The 9,260-nt window shown below is 33.6% G+C and overlaps 1 pseudogene; it reads left to right on the forward strand.

Annotated features, from left to right (window-relative positions):
• Window positions 1–4,998: 4,998 nt before the first annotated feature.
• Window positions 4,999–7,469, forward strand: LOC125825070 (uncharacterized; annotated as a pseudogene).
• Window positions 7,470–9,260: the final 1,791 nt, after the last annotated feature.

A 9,260-nucleotide genomic window follows, 5' to 3' on the forward strand; every position in this document is an offset into this window, starting at 1 on the left:
AGGATTGTATGTGTGTTGTAGCATGTTATGTGATTTACTTGTTTTAAAAGCATGTTTTGGCCTTACTCTAGGATATACTAGTGTTGCCTTAGACCCATGCACCTTGTGACTTTGGTCTGTCTCTGACACCGCTCGGATGGACTAGGTCCTTGTAGATTGGGATAGCAAACCTGGGTTTGATAGTATGAGCCTTAGCTTAGGCATTTGCGCTGCTTGGTAGCCTTTATGTCTCATCTCTCTAATTTTGCGGCTCAAATGCGTTACTAGAGATTGTGGGTTTTCTTGGGATTGGAGGGCTTCTAGCTTGGATCCTTTTATGATATCATTGAGAGCGGACGTCGATCCACAGTGGCTTGGAACCTACTTGAGATCCACTTCGGAGTCGTTATACCACGGGCACTCTTGCTAACTAGGCGGCTGACACCCCTGGGAGTGGACTGGATGGCTGGATGACCTGGATATCTGAGATCCTCTTTGGAGTTGAAAGGACCCGAGGCACTCTTTCTAGAGGGGTGATTGACACCCCCTGGGAGTGGATTGTATGGCTGGCGGGACTGGGAGTTGACTGGTGGAGTTGATTGTCACTCTAGCTAGTTGGGCTGGGAGTTGACTGGTTCTTTTATTCAGATATGTATTACTCTTCTGTCTTGTAGACTTAACTATTTTGTGTACCTGTTGGGTTTATGGGGGTTCGTTCGAGTTTAATTTAAACTTAATTTAAACTTGCACACGAGTGTACCTTCTAGGCTTATAGGTCCTTACTTTCAATATGCTCGTGTGCCTTCTTTTCTTATCTGTTTTGGCCTATCTTTGTGTCTAGATTCTACCTTATCAGATTGTCATTACCTTTCTTGCTCGGTCGGCCTATGATGCCTACCAATTACCTTCCCTTGATACTTATGATACACTTTGCATATTTCCGTAATGCAGGAACTAGTACAGGTACATGCGGTGATCATTCGTGCCATCTTTTGCACCTTGTGGATATCAGAGACAAGGTTGAGTTCTTGGCGTTTTGGATCAACCTTTCTCCTTCTATACATATGTTAGCTTATCTTTTGCCATTTAGACGTCTTGTTGTGGTCCATTTTTGGGTCTTGTATTTGTCTTGTTAGACAACTTTGTACTTGTGACTTCCAAGTTCTAGGAGGGTTTCCTTTGTATATAGTTTTTGGTTTGCTTTTTGCTTCTGTCTTTTATTATTGTTAAGTGTTATATTCTGTTTAGTTCTACCCTTGTACTCACTACTTATCGTTCTTGATATGGGTCGACTTAACTACTGGTGGGTTTGAGTAGGTACCATCATGACTCGGAGAGTTGGGTCATGACAAGTAGATGGACCGGCAAGCTCAAAGCTCCCGCCATGAGCACCGCTGGTGGAACAACGACAAACAACAATCAAAAGCTCTTGAAGTTTGGCGCAAACCAACAATGAGCTCTAAGCTCTAATTCCAGTGAACCCAACTCAAATCCAACACCACACCAACAAATTTGAATCAAACATAACTAGAACCACCCCTTCACTCTCTTCCTCGACCAACCAAAACAAAACCCAAGCTCCAAAAGTAACACAAATCTATCCTCCCTTTGTTTTCTCTTTTTGTAGTTATTTATTTATTCCTTTTTTTTTTACTTTTTGCTTACGTGTCTACTTTGTCTCTTCCATATATATAATTGTTGTGGTGGGTTGCTATTAATTTTTTAATCTTTGATGATAGTGTCTCTATTATTTCTCTCTAATCGTGATTATTGATTATTATTTGTGTTTAGGTTTAATTATTTTAATTTTTTGTTAAAGACCTACAATAACTTTCTTTTAATTTAAATATATTCCATTAACAATTTAGTTTTATAGTCATTTGGTTACTATTGAAATGTTGTTCTTAATTTGGATTGATCAGTTATATTGCTAAATTTAACCAAGAATTCGTTAAGTTTTGTTGGATATCATTTTCTTAAAAAATATATATTTTGTATTGCTTAAGTGATTACTCCATTATAGTTTAAGTTTAATGCAAAAATCTCTCCGTTGATTTTCATGGCCTCTCCATTTAAAAAGACAGAAATTTAGTTTACGTTCATATGTCTTGTATGTTAAAATTAGCCGATGAATAAATAATCGTTGATTTCCATTGCCTCTCATATTCACAAGACGAATTTTTATTTTTATGTTATTATTTGATTTATTTATTTTTATTCATATTTATTTATTATTAACACGTTTACTATGTGTCTTTATAGGTATCACAGTTGCTTTTCGAGGAAGCCATTCGAATGAAGTTTGAATAATGTTTTTGATTCATTATTGTGTATATTAATAACGTTAGACAAATCTTATGTCGTTTCGTATATTATTATTTTATTTTATATTTGTGTATATCACATGTTGATTATACTTGTATATATATTATTTTTATCTCCTCCTCAATTTAAAAAAATGATTTCAATCGGGACCCACAGTTGTTGATTTTGAAGGATGCCTAATACCTTTCCTTCGGAATCACTTGAACCCTTACCTAGAATCTATTGATTTCATAGACATTTTTTTTAATTAATTGATTTCCTAGTTTTTTCTTAAAATTAGGTGGCAACTTTCTTAAAAAAATATATTCTTTAAATTCTTTTAAAATTTAATTAATTACTCATTATTTTTTGTGAGTCACCACGACGTTGCACTCTAAGGGATTTCAACAGAATGACGATTCCGCTGGGGATATAGAGGTTCTAACTATTATGAGTTCATTTTTTCAAATCGAGGAGACATTTATTTTATTTTCTTATACATTGACTTTGTATATTTTATTGATTACTTGTATATCGAACTTATTATTCATTCATTATTTGTTTAAATTTTATATATATATTCATTGCATTCATGATTTATCTTCCACCAATTGAAACTTATTTTTGTAAGTCTAAATGACGGTTATGTGGGTCGTAGCCATTATATCCAAATTATTTATTGGGGGTACCCTGACGAAGTGAGTTGGCCACTGGATGATCAATAGTTGTTAACTTCCCCAATCTGAGTAGTCCACTTGGGTCACCGGCCACTTCCAAATAATGCCCACTCTTGATCACCTGGTTTTAGAACACTCATAGTCTCAGTCTTATCTCTATTCAAGTCACAATTTGTTGGAACTACATTTGACCTGATTCTTACTTCAACAGGATACGTAGGTTCCATAACGGGTCGATCATGTAACACATAAGATTTTCATTATTTCAAAATGGAAACTAGGATAAAATTTGTTGAGGTCTCCAAGAATTTCACAAACATTGTCGTTACTTACGTACATTTGAGGTACCATTTGAATCCATAAGAATTACCTCGAAGTCAATCTCAGTTGAATTGTGAGAAATGTTTATGCAACACCATTGTTGGCGCTAACTAAAGTCAAAACATGTTACATTGTTCAAGAAAATAAAAATGGGTTGACACCCACTTTTCAATGTTTGTCCAAAGTAATTTTGTGGACCGTTTCATTGTTAAAATTGTATTTTTAGATCGTCATACCCTTCAAAATGGCATCTTTTTAAATTTAGGTCGTCATACCTTTCAAAATGACATTTTTAAAGGGAAAATAACATTTTTAGTCCCTGTGTTATTGCGTATTCCACTTTTAGTCCCTGCGATATTTGACTGTGCACATTTAACCTTGAATTAACTAAATTGAGCGATTTTGATCTCATTACTAGGAAACATTAACTTTATTAACGTATTACTTATTAACAAAAAGGGCAATTATGGTACTGTTAGCTAAAATACTTCACAAAAACCTAATTGTACAAAAAATTAGAAGTATTTATGTTGCATCCTTGCCTCATAACCATTTGTTTTCTTCTTCTCTTCTTCCATTTTGATGCAAATTAACGGTTTGATCCATGAATAATTGAGAGCCTTCGTATATGTTGGTTCATGATAATTCTCTTTCGCTGTGTTTTCTCTTGTGTGAGAGCAATTCTAAGACATTTAAAGTTTGCTCACTATATCTACTGTAAAAGAAAAAGGATGACAATGAAATTGCATTATAAGAGTGGACTACAACTCACACCATGTAAGTACTCTATCTAGTTAATTAGACTATAACTTTGATATTGATTGATGAACATAAACATTAAATATTGATGTGGCAAATCAAGGCATAAATACATACTAGATGAATATGCATTATAACTTTTTAGAAGTATTCATGTGTTTATATTAATATACCTTGTACTGCTATTACAAGACAAGTTGACAATTCCTTCTTTAAGGACTTCACTGGCAGAATGACTTGATTATTCAAATTCAACAAAAATTTGAACTTGCAAGACTAGTTACATTTTGTCGTTGGATTTGTATGTTTTTTTTTGTATTTTCTGTATTGGTGATATTTTTTATAGTAGCACTAAATATCATATTTTTTCTCATAATAGATGAAGATTCAGAAATGTACACTCTTAAATTGCACTATATGGGACAGTGGGTGTTCGAGCCGGAGATGAAATACATTGGTGGACAAATAGCCTACTATGACTATTGTAAGGGAGGTGAAGATTCTATCATTCAAATGAGACAGTGTATGAAAAAGTTAAAAGTCGATGATAGAAAAGTGAAATTTTGGTTTAAGTTTGGGCCTTATTTTGAAATAAGCTTTAGACTTTTGTCAACTGATATAGATATATATAATCTTATCCACAAAATTTCTGCCAGTAAAGAGATGGATATATTTGTGGAGCACACAGATGAATATCAATGGACCTATGATGTGGTTAATATTGAAGGGGCTCAATTTCAAAGTGAAGAGAGCTTGGTAGATGTTAATGTAATAGAGGAAAGTGACGCCACAAGTGAAGAATGTGAGTCATTTCATGACTCTTATTATTCCATGGAAGGAGAGATGACATGATTTTTGATAAATTATAGACTCTACTGCTGAGTGTATTGGTGTTAATGAAAAAATCAGAGATAACCAATTCAAAGAAAAAACTATTGAGTTTGGTGTTGCCTCCGACATGGCTAAGATTCCCAGTGACACTCAAGCAGAAGTTTGTGATGCATCAGATGATGAACTAATGAGTTTGCAAGGAGATTTAGAAGATGATAATTCAAAAAAATTAATTGTTTTTAATGCAAGAAGAGATCTGGAGGATCCAAATTTTGAGTTTACACTTAATATAATTTTCAGTAGTTGTAAAGAGTTCAAATGGGCAGTGGAAGTGCATGCTGTGATGAAGAAAAATGATATTAAGCTTAAGAAAAATGAAAGTAAGAGGGTGAGGGTAATTTGTAAGGTGTCAAACTGCAAATGGTTTATATACGCATCAAAGGCTAATGAAGATGAACCTTTCATGATCAAAACAATATGCCCCGATCATTCATGTGGCAATCAAAGAGAAAATAAAACTATTGACTCTGGATTTTTGGCTAAGAAATATGCAGATGAGTTAAGAATTAATCCAGGTTGAGGTTTGAAAGAATTTCAAGCTCATGTGATGAGGAAGCATAGTTTCACACTCAGTAGACATCCATCTTATAGGGCAAAAAGAAGGCTTTAGATCTGATCACAGGGACTAAAGAAGAACATTTGATATGTTATGGACTATTGTGCAGAGTTAAGGAGGAGTAACCCATGGACTACAAGTATTTTGAAACTGGATGATAATTCAAAAACAATGGTCAAAGATAGAAAAAGATTTTTAAGACTTTATGTGTGTTTTGCAGCTTGCAAGCAAGGATTCTTAGCTGAATGTCGACCTATAATAGGGTTGATGGATGCCATTTGAAAGGCTGCCAAAAGGGAGGGCAACTATTGACTGTAGTAGGCATTGATGCCAACAACAACATGTATATGTTGCATTCATAATAGTGGAAGGTGAATTGAAGGAAACATGGACCTGGTTCTTACACTTCTTGACCAGGATCTACGAATCTCACAAAATTCTTTTGCTTGAATTTTCATTTCCGATAAACAAAAAGGTTTAATTCCAGCATTTGATGAGATAATTCCAAATGTCGCACATAGATTTTGTGTGAGACATTTGCACAATAATTTTAGAACTGAAGGTTTTGGAGGACAGACGTTGAAAGAAGTCCTATGGAAAGTTGCTAGAGCAACTACAGAACTTGAATTTTCCAAGCATATGGAGGAAATGTCAAAGATAGATATAGATGCCCTTAAGTGGTTCACGAATATGCCTCATATTCACTGGTCAGAGCTTTTTTCTCTTCATTCACAAAGTGTGACATGTTATTGAATAATATGTGTGAGTCATTTAATAGCATACTTCTACCTACAAGAGACCAATATATTCTGACGATGCTTGAATCAATAAGGATCTATGTGATGTCAAGACTTCAAAAGAATAGAAATAACATGATGAACCATAACCACAAAATCTGCCCATGAATCTTATTGAAGCTAGAGAAAAATAAGGATAAGGTTGTTGAGTGTATTGCCATTAAATCTGATGAATTTCATTACCAAATTGAGGACCTTCATCTAAGATTATTCTCTATTGATCTTAAGGAGAGGACATGTTCCTGTAGGAGATGGGACTTAACAAGGATACCTTGTAATCATGCTATTACAGCTATATGGGTTAAGAAGGATAAACCTGAAAAGTACGTTCATGAATGTTACACAGTTGAGCAGTATATGAAGAGTTATTTTCCATTCATTTTGCCAATTAATAACTTTGAGCAATGGTCTAAGACTGGCGTAGAACCATCACTGCCACCCATATATAAATTTTTGCCAGGTAGACCAAGAAAACTAAGAAAGAGAGGAAATGATGAAACAACTCAAAAAGAATCAGATTTTGGAGAATGTACCCTTTTAAAAGCATCAAGAAAGGGAGAAAAAAAAATAAATGTGAATTGTGTGGAAAAATAGGACATAATAGTAGAAAATGTCTTATTCTTACAAGAAACAATCAATCTGAAGTTCAACAACAACAAGTTCACCAGAAAGTCAGAAAAGAAGAACATTTACTCTTAATAATGAAACGGAAGTAAGTTTTCAAAACGAGCTGATTCCCTTTAATATTTATTAAGAATAACAATACTAAAAATGTTATTTTGATATAGGTTTCAAGCACTCTTACTGAGAACATGGCATCTATACAATCCAATTCCTCATTTGTGACTAAACAAATCGTAATTACCTTCCGTGTTGTTTATTCATGTTGTTTGTATTGAACTTTACTAACTTAGCTTATTTTTTTATGTATTGTAGGCCAGACAACTTAACCAGCCAAGGGCACAACCTCAAATCCCCCTGAGGAGTTCTGCATTCATTTTAGAGAAGGTACAAGGCCATGTCTCATCCAGAGAATGGGAAAACAATACGTCCCATTGTCAAGCTTACAAGAGGCGCTTTCTCAAACTAGCAAGAGAGTTGGAAATGGAGCATATGCTAAGAAGAAAAATGTTCCTTAGATTTTTTTCTTACCTATTAACTTTAAAGTTGTTTATACTTCAGTGACATGTTTTTGTTTCCTCTTAAAACTACCTACTACTTAAACAATTTGATTATGTTCTTGATTTGAACTTTTTGCATATGACTATAGTAAGATCACATGCATCAATCCACTGTTTTTACAACAAAAAGATTGATATGTTTCTACATATCCAAAAAATAATATCGAAAGAGCATCGAAGGGAGAGTCGCAGCCTAAAACTCAGCGCTTTTATCTCCTAATTTATTTTCTCTCATCTACACACCATTCAAGATAATGAAAAACATATATAATAATCTTACATCAAACCATCCAAATAAGTTAAGATCTAGAATAAGTTTATTCACTATCACACTTTACAAGTCAAGTACATAATATCAACACTTTGAAATGCATATTGCCTCTTCACAATCAAGATAAATAATTTCACTCGAGCACTACAAAAACAATGCAAACTTCACAATTAACCACATTTTACTGATTTTTAGTGAGATAGGACATTTAAATGTTGATAACTATTAGTCTCAACATTAATGAATTTGTAATACTACAAAGCAAATATATACCTTCGCAAACGACAAGGAGCCTGGCTAAATTCAATTCTTGGACCCGCAAGCTCATACCTTCCATTTCTACCACCTTCAAAAGGAGTCACTACAATTTTGAAAGGGGTACAAATATATTTAGGCGAAAGAAAGAGTGAATTTCCAAAAAGTAATTCATCACATCCACACTCATCACACCCACTAAACTAGAGTTGTCATCATGCACACATCATTTATACTTTAGAAGAGAATAAAATCTTCAAATATGTAAGTGTATTACCTAAATTTGAAAGCTTAAGCAAAAAACAGTGAAAATGCAGAGTTGAAGAACTAAAATAGCTTGACAAAATCGGTAAAGCAAGATCGAAAAGACTTGGCTCCTATCTCAAGTTGAAAAAGAACCGAAAAGAAAACTAAAAAATTGATTCAATTGAAACAAAAATCACTCCAATATGAGCTCCACCATTTATTTTCCTTTAGTATTGAATCAATTTTTTGGGTACTCTACATTTGATTTCTACGAGAGAGAAAGAGATAAAGAAAAGAGAAAAGAACACACTTTCAGATGTACTGTCATGTGATTCTAAGAGAGAGAAAGAGATAAACAATTAAAAATGAAGGAGAAAGGCAAAGTAAATGCAATGTATGCTATGGTAGTTTGCTAGCACGTGAATCTAGAGTAAATTTAAATGATAAAAAATTATTTTACTATACAATAAATAAAGTAGAATAGATAATACCAGAATTGCCCTTTCTGTTAATAAGTGATATGTTAACAAAGTTAACGTTTTTTAGTAATTTGATCAAAATCGCTGAATTTAGTTAATTCAAGGTTAAATGTGCACAGTCAAATATCGCAGGGACTAAAAGTGGAATTAGGCAATAACACAGGGACTAAAAACGCCGTTTTTCCCTTTTTTTAATTTTAATTTATTATCTCAAATAAAATGATGTTTTATAAAATTGGTTTGTCATGCCATTCAAAATGACACCTTTTGATTTGTTATTCTATTTAAATTGATATTTTTCTTAGAATTCAAGATGTTAATATGTTCGAAATGTTGCATTAGTTCATTACCTTGTTCACTGTTCATATAAGATCAAGTTTACATAGTTTATGTTACATTTATGTTACATTTGTTACTAACATTGTTATTGCAGATTTTGTGGTGCACCATTCATGTTAAGTTCAAGTTAGGTCGTCTATCTTTAAAGAGACACGTTGGGTTGTCACCTCCCTTCAATGGACAGATTAAGTTCAATATTGGGTCG

The sequence above is a fragment of the Solanum verrucosum genome, unplaced genomic scaffold (assembly GCF_900185275.1).
Source record: "Solanum verrucosum unplaced genomic scaffold, falcon-dt-bn FXZP01000069.1, whole genome shotgun sequence".
Classification (NCBI taxonomy): domain Eukaryota; kingdom Viridiplantae; phylum Streptophyta; class Magnoliopsida; order Solanales; family Solanaceae; genus Solanum; species Solanum verrucosum.